The sequence below is a fragment of the Zosterops lateralis genome (genome assembly GCF_965231275.1).
Source record: "Zosterops lateralis genome assembly, chromosome: 4".
Taxonomy (NCBI): Eukaryota; Metazoa; Chordata; class Aves; order Passeriformes; family Zosteropidae; genus Zosterops; species Zosterops lateralis.
The window spans coordinates 65,735,114-65,753,641 of record NC_139765.1 but is presented as its reverse complement, the minus strand read 5'-3'; positions in this window follow the sequence as shown (position 1 = coordinate 65,753,641).

Genomic DNA, 18,528 nt, shown 5'->3' with positions numbered 1-18,528 from the left:
ATTGTATCTTCAGAGTTCACTTGATTCCCTTCCCTGGCCTTACAACACAAATTAAATTAAGGTGTATATGTATCTGCAAACTGTATAATGAGCTGGAGGTTTCAGAGGTTGAATGTTTTGCCAAGTCTTGGGGAATGCCTCAAGTTCATTGCTCCTTCAAGCTCTAATGCCATCAGAGGCATAAAACAAATTCCCTGTACACGTAACAGGAGCAAAATACATGCTCAGGATAGCTCAGCATGGAGTGAATTGAAAGCCAAGAAATTAAGAAGGGAGAAAACGAGACTATAGAGACAGCAACTGGAAAGATAAATAGAGAGTGAGACTGCTACAGGTAATATTGACCATGCCATCAACCTTGTCCTCAAACTTCATACAAATTGTAATTAGGGGTATGTACTTTTAGGTCCTCGAGAAGATCTTCTTTCTGATTTCTTAGATGCTCATGTGATATCCATGAGGAGCCTATCCTTGAGTATATACAAGTTCTCCATTTCTATCTTTTTAAAAAACGTTTCCCTTATTTTTGCTTCATCTTCCCCCCCCCCCCGACACCAAACACCTCACAGAATATTTAGCACATGCTGCACATCAAGGGATGAATCTCCAGAAGGACTGGAACACCTGCTGCTTCTGTTGACACTTGCTGGAGGGTTTAAATGTTCTGTTAATAAAGTTCCTAATGATTTCTAAAATTATCAAAGAAAGTAACAACTTCCCATTTGAAGTGAGCAAGGAAGTTTCCTGATCCCTTTCTAGGGCTCCCTGTGTTATCTATTTAAGATATCCAAGCTGGAGCTGCTGGATTCCATTGCATGAAATGAGTCACTGGGGTGAGGTATATAATAGCGGAGGAACTGTTTTAACAGAATAGATCAAAAATCCATCTTATCCAGCATCTTGTCTCAATTCAGAATACTTCAGAAGAAGGTGTTAAACCCACTTAGTGCATGTGATATTATACAACAGGGGATATTTCTTCCTTATCCCATCTGGTGATCAATTTATACCCTGAGGCTTATGGATTGAATTCAGATTGGAACTATTCAATACTCTCATTTTCAAGATCCAGAAAGAGTATATTTCTAAATGCTGCTACATCTGACTGCCAGACACAGCAAGTCTGCAGTTTCAAGCAAATATCCTGTAGCATTTTGTTAAAAAAAAAAAAATCAAAATCAAAATACAAGCAGGCAAACAATAAAAAACAAAACATACCATCAAAAATCCAGCCTCAAAGCAGAACTAATATCATGGAGGAAAATAGCCTAATCATATTTTAATCTAAATTTTTACTAGTTTCTTCAATTATATTTGAAAAAACAACAACAACAACAACAACAACAAAAACAACAACAACAACAACAACAAAACCCCACACCCCACCAGTGCAACTACACTAAAATATGCTTTTGTTTGAGTAATTCCAGGATTAACTTCCAATCACTTCAAGTTTAAGCTCTGAATCATTCTTTTAACTAATGTTGTGACACTGTGAAATTACATGTTTCCACTACTTCAATGAAGAATAAAGGTTAAATGTCAATGAAGTTGTTCTACTTCTTGGGTGGAATCAGGACATTAAATGCTTTTTTTTTTTTTTTTTTCTCCTCATGGTTCTAGGGCCAGAAATTCAGCAGTCTGTTGTAGTTGAGGGTGCACCCTGCTCTAAGGTCTTCCTTCCTTCCTTCTGTTCTTTGTTGGTAAGAGTTTCAAAGGAGTAAAAGGATTATTGTGATCTAGTTCCATTCAATTCAGTTCCTGTTCTCAAGTCTCAAAATCACTTTTGAAAAGACTGGTCATTAGTTTATCCAGAAGGATGTGTTCCCAAAGTGCACTTCACTCTTCATTTTTACAAGTTACAGCAAATGCTTAGTGGGCTCTAAAACAGTGTCCCAACCCTAAGGAAATTCTGACATTTTGACATTTGTTTTCCCTCTGAATTGTTACATCAATATATCAAACAGTTTGAAACTTTATGTCAAACAAACTGCTGAAATATTTCTGTCCTGACCTTATTAAAATCTTCTAAGGTAGATTGTATTTTAAAGGTTATTTAGCCAGATAAGGCAAGCATTCAGACGTGATCCTGAAAAAAAGAAATATTGTTGATAAAATTGTTGTGTTCTTTTGAAATTTTCAAGCTCATGTAATCAATGTTTTTGCTAGAACTGTTCCATTGAACTGTCCCTTCAGGAAAATAAAAATTCCTACCTCTTCTGTATCTGATCACTGTAGTGTTGGACTGTCAAACTATGAAGAAAAAGAGTAAATTTATATTGCTGTTGTCATGGATGTTCTTGCTAAAATACAGATCACTTGAAACTTGACTAATCAATCATAAATCTGAATAGTCACTTCAAGTAATGTAGGCAGGACTTGGTTATTCTTGCTTAACTGTTTCATTAAGTAGCAATGTTGCTGATATCCAGTGTGGATCACAACTAAATGTATTCTGCATTTATCCCAATTGTTGAAATGTTAGTCTAAATTCCACTGAAAAAGAAATTATGCCAAAACATAAAGACTTTCAGCTAGTTGCAGAAGTTGTTTCTCATTATTTTCTTCAGGTGACATCGGAAAATTTTCTTGCTATTAAGATTTCTATCCTGTGTGGGGTAGTTCATTTGCCTCATCCCATTACAACCTTCCTGGCATCACTAGAAATTAGGAAAGTATGAAAAGATGAGATTTGTTCTCAAGCCCTACAGGTAGGTTTTAATCAACATGGAAAAAGAATGACACAAATGGAAGGACTTTGCCCTCCAGAACTAAGCACCATGAAGATGGATGTTAAAGGAGACAGAATATTCAGGAGCAATCAGCACAGGACTAACATAACTTCTGCTAAAAGTAAAACAAGCAGGTTTGACCATAATCTCTTGTGTCCTGTCCAAATAGCAAAGTGTCAAAACTGAAAAACATGGTCTCCGTGTCTCCATATTCCCCTGACCCAAAGTTTATCTTTATGTTCTAGCAGTGATTTAGAACAAGCCTTCTAAAATTGCAGTGCAATTTCTTGCAGGGGAATAAGTTACAGATGATGTGTTACACACCAGGGCATTCCCACGTGGGGTTAAGTGATACCCTCCAATCCACCCACTCATGCCATGTGCAGTTGGTGCTATCTTGAAAATGCAGAATGATTGCCAGCAGGCATTCCTGATCATTCAAGTCTGGGCAAAATTGCACATCAGAGAGAGGGCACATGCTTTGATTTATGTCTGAGATATTCTTATACTCCATTACTCACACCCTTAATAGCAAAACACTGCCTGAGCACATGTGTTGGAGGACGGAACTCGTTTACTGCACAGTCCAAAGGGGAAGCGTCAGGTTTTCTGGGCTGATATTTGGTACTTGAACAATGTAAAATCTTGTGTCAAAGCCAAGGAGCTGGAATGACTGTCAACTGGTGTCATTTTTGCTCCAGCTTTCAGGTTCTTTCTGTAATTAGATATATTTTGTGCAGGATGCACTTGATACTTCAAACAGGTTACCTCTTTTAAATTAAATACAACGCAGGAGAGAAGGCAGAGAGCCTAGGTATTTTGGCCAGCCTTGAAATCAAATGTTTAGCTAAAAGTCTTCCTATTTTTTTTTTTTCTTTTTTTTCTTTTTTTTTCTTTTTTTTCATTTGAGAAGGCTGAAAGTCAAATAGCTGATACATTCCTGGGGACTGCTGAGTCAGTTGGAATGTTACTGAATTATGTTTCTGAGTCTAGTGAGTTAGGAGATGTGGATTAATGGCACCCTAGGATCTTCAAAGACCGATTTCCATCTAATAGTTTATAGCTGTATTTGCTGATTCAGCTTAAAGAAAGTTTCCTGGTTTGAGTCCCAGAGTAAGATATTTAAATATGCATTTTAAATTAATTCAATTAAGAGTCTATTGCTTCCCTGTGACTTTGAAGTTGTGAGGTGAGACCTTTAAATTATAAAGCAAAAGGGAGATGAGACCTAAACCCTTTGCTGCCCCAGTGTCTAAAGTTGTCCTTTAAGTTTGTACCAGTCTAAAGTTGAGTGCTCAAACCTGCAACTTAAATATTTTTAATAATATTCTGCCTGTCGTATACCTTTATATGATATATCTGTACTCTTCCATAGAGTACATTTAAAAAAAGATAAAAGTAAGCTCAATCATTTCTGGAGAAGATATTTGATGCTTTGCATGAGTTATTGACTTGTATAAAATTTGTAAAACACTGCTGTATTCATTTGCTTTCTGAAACTTCCCTGGACACAGCAAAGCTGTAGGTATATATAGCTTCTAACTGAAGTGGCAGTGGAACAGAGGCAGAGAAAAACTGAGACTAAATTTACCATAAATCCAATTGTGAATCAAAGACAAAAGCAGAGCTAATAAAGTGTTGGAGACAAAATCCATGAAATAAGGAGAGTTTACACCACTTCAAAATCTGACCCTTAATCTACTTCACTAAATAGTGCACAGTTTGCTGCCTTTGGTCTCACATTACAATCACATTTTTCTTCCTATCTAATTTGCCACTGTGATTAATTCTTAGTGCTTCTGTTATTGATGTTAACTATTTATTAAGCATAAATAGATCTTAAGTGAACTCCAGGAAGGGACTGCTGAAACTCATTTTTAGTGTAATGAAGTGGTATTTTCTTGTTGCTTGCTTGCTTTCCTGATTTATTTCACTTTTTCAAATAGTTTGAATGTATTTTTCTATCTGTCTGTCTGTCTATCTATCTATCTATCTATCTATCTTTCTATCTAATCTGAATGAGGGTTCATTACATGATGCTTAATTTTTTCATTTCTGAAATAAATAAGAAGGAAAAAAGAGGAAAGAAAAAAGAGGGAGGAAAAGGAAAAGAAAGCATCATATTACAGTGGTCATTCAGGCTTCCTACTAGATTACTTAGAAGTAAATATTCAAACTAAGCCTTCTTTATGCTTTAAATACCTATGAAAAATATTATAACTGCCACAATAGTCATAAAATTCTTTTGTCAGTACAGGGGAAGTGTGGGGAAAGACAATGGGAAAGGTGAGAGAGAACTGCAGAGAAAGACTGAGACACAGTTCTTACTTTTTAATAAGCCTCACAAATCACTTAATATCCTTTAAACAATGGTCACACCTTGGACTCCCGTTGAGCCCCCTCCCCACTGATATTGCCAGTGTGACACCTCTTATCCCTTTATTAACCCCACATTTTATGATCTGTTACTCAAGGACACACAATTGCCTCACAGGCCATAACCACACCACCTGCCCAGGCATCTGAAAACTAAAGTATCTGAGTGCAGAACAGGACCTGTGCTGCCTGCAGTGGGGATTCCCAGCACCCTGGGGCAGCCAGCAGAGCAGGAATAGCCTCAGCTACTCAAGTGGTGTACACTTGTGGTTGGCTGGCACAGGGCTTGGGGGAAGAGTGAGCACCCCCAGGTTCAAACAGTTGCAAATTATCTAAAGGGAATAAGGGTGTGAATTGGTTATGTGATCGTGTAATGGAAGAGCCTCTCACAATACAAATGTGCAAGCCACAGGGTCAGGGTTGTGAATACTAAGCCCAAATCTCTGTTTCATGGAGCTGTACTGTAGCTTTTGGCTCAGTAAAAATAAACTGTGAAAGTTCAAATGAGTCCTCTTATTTAAAGCTCAGGAGAGATAGCTTTGATATCCTGAATATTCTAGCCACCAACCAGTTCTGTAAAGAAATATGTTCTAATTTTGAATGCCTCTGTTCCACCTCTCCTTTCTCAGATACTGCAAAAACTCCAGCTATTGATGAGATGTTGAAAGAATATTCTTGCTGGAAGACAAGTTATAGAAAATAGCTTCATGGCAGCCACCATACATTGGAAAGAACCTATCTGCTGTCCTTTTTTAATTTTTTTTTTTTACATTTATTTATTATTATTATTATTTATTTTATTTTTATTTTATTTTATCAATATAAATGTCCTCTAAAATAGCATCATGGTTCTCTTATACAGGATAATTTTAATTAATGTTGTGAATGTGAGGCATACTTCTGTCCTTCATATTCCTTTTTTTAGACACAAGCATTGATGAAATGCCAGAGAACAGGGGCAGAATAGTTGAACAAACTCCACCACTGGTGTCTGTGTTGTGCAAAAATGCAAGCCCTCTGCCCCAGCCATGGTTTATGATGATGTAACTGGTGAGACAAACCTGTATTAATGTTTGAAGCAGGAGAAAGCTGGACTCTGATCTCCCCAACTCTGCATGTCCCTGAGAAGTCAGTGTCTGAGAGAAAGGATTGGTGCTTCCTGCTGGCAGTGCAGCCTGGCCCAGGAACAGCAGCCTGAAGACAGAGGAGTGACCTTGTATCACCCTTCATCTGGAATGAGAGGCAGCCTGGCACCGACCTTGCAATCTGAGAGCTTGTTTGCTCCATGCAACTGTTCCAGCAATTCTGCTCACAAGCTGCTCTGTTTCCTGCTCTCAGCATGGGTCCTTCCTTACCTGTCCCTATTCTGCTCAAAATGCCCAGTGACAATCTGTATAATGCAGAAATTTCAAAGTGATTATTTCTTGTGGATGAAACCAGAATGATTTTTAATAGAATCATGGTTTAGTTGATGTTATATCCTGGTTTAGAAGTTACAAACATGTGAAGAAGACAAAGGTTTTCCAGCAGTAATGTTTTGAATGGTTTTCAGTGGAAATACTACTGCCCTGTAACCAACAAAGGAGTTCATTTAGTTTCTGTCTTTTTGAGAATCCCTTACCTGCCTTCAATTACTAAAACACTCTGAAGGAAATCCTGGTCTTTCCTAAAGCTGTTAGCAGTCCTCCCCTGGACTCCTCCAGGGCCAGGATTCCACCCTCTTCCTCACATTCTTACTTTGGCCTCCAAGCTTTGTAGCTGAGAAATTCATAACTGAATTGCTCATCTCAGCCCAGAGGGCATGGCTGTTGACCTCACTTTTACACAGCTGGAGTGGAATACAAAGACATTTCAGGAAATTTCATCTGCCAGGAGGTACTTTCTGCCACACTATCTATCACCTTAACAACTGCAGGGGAGTGAGTACATAATGTGCTTGACATTAGCACCTGTTTTTATAACACTCCAGTTAAATACCAGAGGGCAAGACTACTGGATTTTATTCAAAATACTGCTTTGCCCTCAAACCAGATTGTTTCCCAGAAAATGCTGGAGAAGGAAATGAACTCCCAAAGAGAGTCAGCCTCTTTAATCTGCTGGTGTGATTGCTTGTGAAAAACTACTGATTGCACATTGAAGTTGAAATTAGTCGTGTTTAAATGTCACTGATTGGAATACCTGATGCTGCAAACCTAGATGAAGGAAAGATTGACAAAATATTCTAATCAGGAAAGCAGAGCATTACATTAACTTAATATTCTAATGTGCTTTATGAATTATACAAAGGATAATTAATTCCACTCTAAACCAAATCAGTAGTGACACAATGGATTTTTTAGTTCTTACTTTAGTGTCTACTTAAAAGTCTGTGTGGCAATGGTAAAATCCCTCTTCAGTTCTTCATGTTAAGATATCCAAACCAGCTAATTACTTAAGTGAAAAACAAACATTTGCACGAAGCAGTGCAGGCAGCATCCTCATCTCAAAGCAGTCAATCAAGGACTGACTCCTGGACCTGTAACCAGAAAGAAGAGTTATGATCATGTGGTTCTGTTGTTCACTTTACTTACAAATTGCCCTGCAAAGCCCACCATGTCCAACCCAAGCCCATGTCTTTCTTGTCACATCTTATATTTAATGTTCTGGTATCTTTACCACAATCCTTGGGAAATTTTTCCAGTGGCAAATAACTTTAGTGTTTGTACTGTATCCTAATGTCTGGTCTTTGTATTACGGCATTCATGTACTTGCCTTATAAATAGAATACCTTAATTTAAAGCTCTGATTGCATTGATAATTATGGATCACAGTAACACATAGGTTTTCCAGTTATTAAGTTGGATAGGCTTTGCATTCCTAATGCTGTTTCAGTTTCAAATTGCAATGAAAGAACCTTCACCACTCCATAACTGTTCTGTAAGCAAAAGTTTGATACATCTATGCTAGTGAGATTATGTGCCATGTCCTTCCCACTATTAAATAACAGAAATACAGCAAAGTCACCTTACTGCCCATATTTTAATTTCTTTTTTAAATGTTAGTCTTAAATTATCTTTTGTATATGTGACATTTCTGCATGACTGAGCAGAAAAAGATTGGATAGAAATCTAATTTATTCCTTGCTAAAACCTGTGGCGTGAGTGATAGGGCACTAACCCTAGGATTTTTATGAATAGTTAAAGTGCACCTTGTCCCCACTGACAAATGTCTCTGAATTCACAGCTGTTGATGGTTGTGTACTTGTCTACATCTGTCATATGTGATTTTTTTAGTTTTTCCCTTTCTATTTTTTATTTTTTTAGATTTTCCTTTTCTATTTTTTTTTCAAGTCAAATGCAACACTAGGAAGATACCATACCTGTATGGGTGAAGAGAAACATGTAATTTCAGTGTCACAGATGAATAAAACTGATATAAGATGACCCTCTTCTTTGTCTGGCCAGGTTCACCCAGTCTTGTGATTAAAATATCACAGAGAATTAAACTGTCAAGGAGTTCAGCAGAAAGGGTATGATTTGTTGCCTCTTCATTACTTCACATAATTCTTAGGATGACTATTGGCTTAAATACAGGTGTTTGTGGTTATCAATCACCTTAGAAAATAAACCTCCAGGCCAGTTTTCACTGGTTTGTTGATGGGGTGAGCACATCTGCCTGCAGCCACCAGTTAGCAAGCACATGTAATTCAGAAGAAACAGTTGCTATTGTCTATGTTGGAGCACTAAAATTACAAGTATTTGCACTGTTGGAAATGTTTATAGGCAGAGAAGAGAGGGTCAGCAAATTATTTCCCAGAGAAAACAGTTTAACCACATTTTTAATATTTCTGAGTTTTTTCTAAGGTATATAGTTCTTTATTTTGTGTCTCAGAGACCTGTAATCCACCCCAGAAAGTTTAACAATACCTTAGAAATGGCACAGTATTGAAGAGAGTAGCAAGCTGGTACCTGAAACAAGGAAACTTGATTTCTGCTTCTGAAGCAGGAACACCTATAAATCAGAGAGCAGGGAACAAAGTTCAGGTCTCCACTTTGCCCAATGACTGTCCAATCAATCTTGTTCACTGGACCATGAGTCTTTTTCTAAGGAGTGGAACAAAGTCAGTATTTTCACCTGAAACACAGTTTCATAGTTCTTATCTGGGTGAGTGAGAGGTATGGATTTGAAATTAATAATTTTTGAGAGAAGATGAGCTGTGAACACAGGTTTTCTGATTCCCTCCTGAATTTTCTGGATGGAAAGATAATGTATAGAAGAGACTACATCGTGCTTTAAGAAATTGACAACTTGGGTGTCCACCCCCAGGAGACAAATCCAAACTGAACTCTGACATGAACACAGAATATGAGTTTCCTTAGGAGGCTCTGGTGGTCTCATTCTAAATATCTGTTTTGGCTGGCGATCTCAGGTGGCTTTTGCACTTACCTTGAGGAGCACAGTACACAGAACTCACATATCTAACTAAAGTCTTGCCACAGACTGCACCATGGTCACATACTTAGAACTTAAGTATTGTACCAATAAATGCAGTGATCTGAAGTTAAGAATTATAACAGCATATGTAGAATCAGATTTTAACTTAATTTCCCAATTTTAACATTGATTTCTGAAATTAGTAATCTAGAGCTCTTTAGATTGAGTCCAATGGAGACAGAAAGGCAGCTCCAGGGGACAATGACCAAATCCTAGGATAGCTGTGCTATATCAGAGTCACTTCCTTAAGGAAATTCTTCCTGTTTAAACTAGGCTTCTTCCTGTTTATGTCTTTTTGGTTGTTTTCATTATTATCATTCTTATTTTTTAAGATTACCACTGGAAGGAAAAATCTATTTCTGTTGACTAGAGCAGCATAAGTGAGCAGTTTAGATTAAATACCTAATTTTTGGTAGGTGGGACCAGTTAACTGAATCCTTCACAACTTGCTTTCCCATTTGTAAAATTAACACTGTTCTTTGCCTCATCAGGAGGTGTAAATCTGAATAAATAGAAGATCAAGAAATGTTCAAAAATTGAGGTTGTGTATGATCTATGGACACAGAAGTCAGCAGGAATTTTGCTACTGACTCATTTGTGCAAGGATTTAGCATGAAAAATCTAACTTTTATTGAGAGGAAGCTTTTATTTTTTTTTTTTTTTTTTTTTTTTTTTTTTTTTTTTTTTGTGTTCTAGTATACATGCAACAGGTAAAAAGGTCAGTATTTGATGGCTTTCAGAAAAGCAGGCTTTCTTATTATGAACTGCTCACTAAAGACAATAATAGAACTCTGAATAAAAAGAAGGCTTAAGTAACCCCTTGACCATATCGCCTGTATTATGTTTATAACTTTTCTAAGTATGATCACTTTTGCAGATGCTGGGTGTGTGGTTCTCACATGGGGACTCTAGCTCTTTAGAGATGTATGGATGTATATAGCATATTGTTTCCCTGAATGTCAGCTACTGCGCCACTAGGTGCACACAACTGGAGAAAAAAAATGTTTCACCATTGTACAGAAGTGTGATAAATTCACAGAAGAGTTTTGGTCTTGATAATCTCAAAACAATAACAGCCTTAAAACCATTCTTGTATTTCCTTAAGCAGTAAACATGCAGAGCAGACATGGTTGTGTTCTGCCTAATATCAGATGCTGGAGCAGGTCCCAGTCCCTACACTGTGCTGTGTGCTCAGATCCATCCCAGCTCCACACCAGTGGGAAAACACCCATTTTTCTCCCCTGCCTTGTGCCTAGGCAGAGGAATGGGCCAGCAAAGCCCTTGTTGCATGCCAAAAAGTTGGTTGGCCAATGGCATATAGACCCAGACTTTTGCATCAGAGGTTGTTTTCTTTGTAATAAAAATCAAGTTTTTGCAGACAAATTGGGTAGTGTTGACTGATGGCAACTGATGACTTCTCAAGGAAGTTTCCTTTCAGCCTTTCTCCTAAGTTTCTGGAGAACCTGAAAACAAATATGTATTTTAAAAAAACAGGGCATATGAAAATATCTCCTTATGTAGATTTATTTATGCATTCAGTGTGTACAACCAGACTCTGCTGAGCTGTAGGAATGTCCTATCCAGAAGCTTTTTCTATGGCTAAGGTAGTGTTTGTTCTCTTGCACTTGAAGGATGATATCTTACCAAGAATATGTGTCTTTCACACAAAGCCTTGCAAGTTATCTAGAGGTAGTCTAAATATTAGTTTTGCATTTTAGCAGGCAATTTAAATTATCTGGTGGAATAATATAATAAGACTACCCTACAAGATGATCAAAAAAGCAAAATGTTTCTTTTATATTGAAACATTTTCCAAAAGACTTTGTGAGATAATAAGATGCCACTTTCACAAAGAGGAAAAGAAAATAAATGTTTATATTTTTCCAAATATAGAGAAATTACTTGTCTCCCTACAAAACTCAGCAGAACTCAAGGAATTCAAAAGGCAAACTCCTCTCCTTCTGGAGTTCCAGAAAAAGTATAATTCCCACCTGACTACAGTTTGTCAGGTCTGACCTCCAAGCTTTTGAATGTTGTGTGTTTTGAAGCCCTCACCATCCACAAGGGAAAGCCTGGCAAGAGGAGAAGTGTGGGTTGCTAAGGGAGTTCTATGGCAAAAAAAAGACCACATGCTATCTGGGAGTGAGAGGGTAACCCCCAAATCACACACTGGAGTGGAGCCAAGTTTCAGCTACTTATGGGTCAGTAGAGCAGAATAACACTGGCAGCTTTAGAGAAATCTCTGGTACTTGAGTGGCTGTGAAGTGGAAATAGCACTAATTTAAGGATTGAAAAGCTTTTATCTTTAACCTCTTGTTTACCATTGCAGTGAGTCCAAATCTTATCCAAACTGAAAGATGACCTTGATGTAAAACATATGCAGTTATTGGAGGATGATGGTCAGTATCACCACGATAGGAACCCCTATACATTACTCAGTGAAGTATTAAACCTGGCTGAGCTGTTCAAGCTGAGCCCATTTGCCTGGAGTACCCAGAAGTTCTTTGGTCAGCAATAAATTAAGTAAATATTTCTGTAATTGCTTATGCCTGTCATGTGAAAGCCTCTAATCCCCTGCACCCTTCTTTTGCAGAACATTCCCCCTTTTCCAGACATACTGAATGTCTGCAATGCAGAACTGGAGAACATTCCCAGAGTTATGTGTGAGCCTTAGATACGTCTCCACTCTGCTTTTTACAGTGCAGGAATATTTTCTGAAGTGCCTATGGCTTGTGATGTTTTGTAAACTGAAAAATTCTTTTTTAATGTGGTAAGGCTAGCCTAGTTGAATTTTTATGCTGACATCTGTCAGTGACATGAGTCTAGACTGTCTGGTAGCCATCCATTATGCATACATGTTGGTAATAATAAAAAATGATCTGTGTGTTTGGCCCAGGAATGAATGCACATATGGAGTCTGTGGGCTTAAACCTCGGTCTTATGTATTGTGAAAAGAAAGAAAAATTCAAATATTCATGAAGATTCTCTAAGCTTTCCAATGTTGCTGTGGGAGAGCATAATTTTTGTTAAAATAAAAATACCAAACAGAAATATTGGATGTGAAAAAGTATTTTAAATGGTATTTTATTCCATTCATGTCATATTCCTAGAGAGTTGTTTATACTAAGACAGCTCCCTTCTTTCTGTAACCCCATAATGATTTTGGACTTTCAACTAGCTTTAAATAGTAGCCACTATTCTCTTCTAGTAATTGAAAAGAAATGGAGCCACGATAACATAGATCAGGGTAAAAGAATTGTGCAATAACTCAACAAAGAGGAGTAGGATCCTCTCTTTACTTAGAGGAAAACTGATTTAAAAGCTGTCTGGTTCACATCAAAATGTCATCCACAAAACTGATTCATTCCACTTTCTAAATTAAACAGAACTAAGGGGTTTGGGATTTTTTTCCTTTTTTTTTTTTTTCTCCTTCTTCTTTTTACAATGTCCAAGCTACTCACATAGAATGTTTTACAATGGTGATCAAATCTGATGCCCAGAAAAAGCTGTGGGAATTGAGGCCCATGAAATCTTGTTTCAACTGCTTTTATATTTGCTGTCGGAGATGGATATCATTCTCAAAAGGAGAAGGGCGTTACTTTGGCTCCCAGTGTATTGCTGATCCCTCCCTTGTGTGTTTGCCTCAGGAGAAGCAGGAATAATTGCACAGCTTAGCTCTCAACCAGTGATCAGTAAAACCATTTATTGGTCACCCTTCTACAGGCAGTAACAGCACAGTTTGGGAGCCTGTTAAAGTAGGACTTTCCCAAACTGGAAAAAAAGGGGCAGTTATCTGCCCCAAGACCCTTATTATTGTGCTTTTTAATAATTAAATAGGTTGTTGGAGCTTTCAATCACTATCCTCCAGCACTTTGCTTCGACTCCAGATGGTGAAAGTAAAGATAAAAATTCAACAGTTTCAAGGAAGGAATGAGGCATTTGGGTGGTAACAGATCTATCTGCTCTGGACAGCTCAGGTGTTCACCAGCAACTTGCAGCCAGTGCTTGAAATTAAGAGAGTAAATACCTAAAAGCAGGAGATGCAAGAGCTCTTTACATTATTTAGGGCTTGTGACACATGCTGAGTACTTTTTTTTTCTCTAAAATTAGGCCACTGAAATCATGAGGTCTATTACTGGAGCATAGTATTACTTCTTGTGAAGAGGAGTCTGAGTCATATGGTTGAATTTTTGATTGCTTACAATAAAAAAGAAATTATTCAAGTTCCCTGATCATTTTATTTCAAAGCCCTATATTCCATAAAGAGGATTAGCAATGTTTCTTACATTCGATTAAATATTTTAGTGCATTTATTTTTTTTTACAGGGATGTTCCTCCTCTACAGTGACTGCACATAATTTTTGCTTAGTTTTCTTTTTTTGAGTTGACATTGGATATCTTTTCTAATTCTCATTAAAAAGCTGTAGAACTGTTCTAAAAGTTATTTTTTAAAATGATACCATAGAAATATAGTGCAAATAGCTGTGATTGCACAACCTGAGTCTATCACACGTATTCTGCTGGCAGAAACTCCCAAGGAAGGTTGTGTTGTAGAAATGCAATAGTTAAGCCACCTAGGAGGATGTGGGCTTTTCTAGCAAACTCACTGAGAACTGTGTCTTGGAACCTGGGAATGTTTACATTTAAAGAAAGCTCTGTGGTCACTGTCAACAAAAACTTAGAGCAGCAGTCACTGTGTGAACCAGCACAAAGGAAGCAGCCAGATAACCCTGAAACACATTGCCTCGCCCAGATGGGTGGTCTTGTAGGTTGTCACTTGGTTTGCCCTGTCTGTTTACATCATTTGGTTATTTTTTTCCATTAGAGAAGACCTGCAGATGGGGGGCTGATTGGTGTGTTTTCTTAGTTTGGTGCACATTCATCATGTTCTAAATATTGATTCTGCAGCTAGGATCCTGTGTCACTGAAATGTTAGTTAGAGAATCAATAAAGGATATTTTTGTTACTAGGCTGAGAGGATTTGGATTGTCTTCGACAGGCCTTTAGGTTTCACTGCCATGGTCATCACTGTATGAGACAAATTTTCATGTGAAGGACCTAGTTTTTAAGATACTGGCATACTCAGAGTGAATGCATAGAGCTGAGGGAGAAACACTTTTTTTGCCCCTCAGTCTGAAATCTCTTTCATCTGTTTCATGCTACTGCAGATTTCATGGAGGCTTTGGGGAACAAAGGGACTACAGCTCACATCCTACAACAGACAGCAACCTAGGACAACACACACACACATTCGTTCATCTAATATTACATTTAGGAAAGATTGTTTCCAGCTTGGACCCCCAAATGTTTCCATTGGGAGACAGCAGATACTCCATTTGTGTAGCATGAGAATTTGGTGTATTTGCAACCACTGTCTAAGGAGATAAAATACAAGCTGAAGGTCTGAATGGGTCTTGGATATACTTGCAGAATAAACACTGAACCATATGTCTGCAAAAAGCAGCAAAACTTCACTGTACTGGAAGAGAAATCAGACGAGGAAATACAACAAATCCGTGTGTCAGTTCTATGGTGGATGTTGCCTGGTAAACTACATTTCACTTAAAATGAGCATACCAGTGCAGATAGATACAAAGATTAAATTTTACCTCTAAAATTTTTTCACATGAAGAAGCTGAGAGATTTGGCCATGTTAAATTGCAGAATAAATAACAAACAAACCTACCTTTTAGGTAATTTAAGGTTCAGCTTTTAATATTTTCAGCTGAAATATCTGGTTATTGATTGAGGCACAGACTCACTGTGAGTACCAGGGCAAGAAGGGGACCAGTTAGTATTGCTGGACTTCCCAAGTGCAAAGATGTCACTTATCAGATAGCAGGGAGGGAACAGAAATTTTCAAACTGGTCTTAACAGTTAAAATTTATGTTTGAGTGTGAAAAGTTAATTTCATATATTAAAAAAGTTTGCAAACTTTTCAGCCAGTGATCACTACTTTTTTCCTCAAATCCAGTGGCAAAATTTCTCATTAAATGAAAAATCATTTCATATTGAAAGATTTTCCTATTGAACATGCCACATTTGAAAAAAATTGATCTTTCTTGGGATGTGTAAATAAATATATATATAAAAAACTTTAGATTTTCAAAAATTAAAAAACCCACATTTTTTCTGAAAGGAAAAATCCACATGAGGGAATGTGATATCGAATAAGGGCCTACAACCAAGTTTTAGAAAAAGGCAGAAAGGAAGGATGCAGACAAGCTCTTTGTTAGGGTTCAAATGCTGGACTGGAGCCTTAGTTTGGGTGTTTTGTCTGAATCAGTTCACTTGTCACTAACTCATTTCCGTATAGTGAAAAAATGAATACATTTGCTTTTGCGTCCTGGTATGGTCAATATGTGATCATTCTTGTTGATAAATGGACTCTTAAAACTGAAGTGAAGAAGTTATAAGTAAGAGCTGAGTGTTTAAGAATTCAAATAAATAATTTGTCAGGAAACTGTAACCATCTGTCAGTTCCCTGCACTGTTAGGCTTTTCCTTCTTTTTTCCCAGGCCACTAGAGAAGATGGCCAAACTGCTTAAATCAAATAAGGAACATACCTTTTAGGCTTTTGATCAAAACAAGTGAGAAGATGATCAGTCTCATAAAGGAAAAAAAAATTAAGATCATGAAAGGATTACTTAGGTTGTCAAAATGAATCACACATTTACACTATAAAATGGAAGCCAAAAGCACATTCCTGAGTTATTCTATGTCAACAGCCATTTTAGCTGGCATGAAACTTATTCTCTATTTCTATTTCACAATCTGTTTGAAAGAACTAAGGCCAACATGGAAATGATAGGTGTTTGATATGAAACAGCTATTTGAAAATACTGGTATCTTGTTAAAAATATCCTGACTTTCCAAGGTGTAAAGTTGCATGAGAAACAACTCAATCTCTGCCTCCTTTAGGATTTAGATGCCACGTGCTGCTGGGAAACTACATGTACCCCTGACAGGTTGGGGCTGATTCTCCATTTTCACAGAATCATAAAATCATTAAGCTTAAAAAGCACCTCTACGAACATTGAGCACAACCATTAACCCAGCACTGCCAAGTCCACCACTGAATCATCTCTCCAAGTACCACATCTATGTGTTTTTTAAACACTTCCAGGAAGGGTGATTCCATCACTCCCTGGCCAGTCTGGTCCAATGACTGACCATCTTTTCTATGGAGAAACTTTTCCTAATATCCACTCTAACCTCCTGTAGTCCTACCTGAGGCAATTTCCTCTTGTCCCTACCAGGTTTTATTTCAGAGAAAAGACTTACCTTTTCTTTTCACTCACAGAAATGATAAAAACAGTTCATGACATAAACAGCCAGTATAGGCCAGCTCAGCTTTATCGGTGTTAACCCAAATACCAGAAGCAGCACTATTCCCAAAAACCAGGGCACAGTATCCTGCATGGGCCTGTCTCTCCCACAAGTGGACTTTTCTACCCAGAGCAGGAAGAGTCTCATCTACTACAGACACCCACATCTCCTCCTCAGGCACTCCTCTTGGGTCAAGGGCATGTGAGAGGAGAGAAATATACTCTTTTAGGGAAGATTAATCTACTTCATCTATTTTCAGAAGGAATCAGGGAATTCTGTGCTTAGGGAATGCCTTGGGTTTTCTCAAGCCTTACACTGAATACACTGAGTGATGATTCAGTGAACAGGGAACCAGTCCTTGCCTGTAGGCCATTCACTCATCCTAGAAAAGGCTGCTAATTACAGCCAGTCACTGTCACAGTTAGAAGTTTCTTGAATAAAAATGGTGGTTGATCTATTATTTTTCTGTTTTCATGTTTTTGTTTTTTTTTTGTTTGTTTGTTTTTGTTTTTTTTTTTTTTTTTTTTCCAGTGAGAGCCACAAAATTACCTATATACTGGGTATTTCCCCAGCAATGTATGATGGCTGGCCAATTAAAAAAAATCAGAGCTGCCAGAGACAAGATAGTAATTACAGACTTTGTGTGGTCTCCTCTGCTTGGCACATACTCAGACTCCCTAAAGACATGAAGCAGCTATTTGTAATATTGCAGACTTCTAGTACTCTACAGTCTTTACCATCCTCAATGTAAGCATGAAATGTTCTTAGATTTTCAGCATTTTGAAATCTTTTTAGCAATTATATAATGACTTTTACAGTAATTTTTCAAGGTATAGATAAATGTGTTACCTGATTTTTGAGTCTTTGATGTTTATGATCAAGAAGAAGGAAAAAATTATCTCTTCCTCCTCTTTCTCTATTTCCCCTCAATGAAAAGTGAGTTAATTGCATACCTCTGGTTTAGGAGCAGCCAAACTGACTGACCAACAATTATAATGATAAATGAAATAAAATCACAAGAACTGGAAAGACTGTTTTCCACAATACAAAAATTCCATAACAAGAAATCAAAAAAAACCCCATGGATTTTCTGAAATCTTTGCTTTGCTGTGAACAACTTGAATATGCTAATGTAAATCATGTACAGAACTTCCTTGTGATCCATCTGTTAGAATACTTTCAGCACAGTCTTAATGTTCATTAGGAAGCCATAAATAGAAAGAAGAGTGCAGAGTCAGCTATTTAGCTTAGAACATTTTTAGTAAAATATTTATTCTAATTGTCTCTCCTAGCTTGTTGAAATGAGATAGGTGTTTGAAGATACAGGTATAATGTATTGTGGAGCCTCTGCCAGTTAGACCATTAACATCTTCAAAAGCACAGTCTAGGGTAATGCATGGCTCAAGGACCAGTCTAACTAAAATGGACAAAATTTTTAAGTTGGCGTCTTGACTGCCTGTGATTTTACTTAGAAGTATTTCGATGCTGAGGCAAGAGGTTTGCTTTATCCTCTCTGAGCTTCAGGGCATCACATCAGAGAAAATCACCCCATACCTATTTAATTTGCATTCTAACTCTGAGATCATTGTATATGGACACCTTTTGATCCTATAAATAA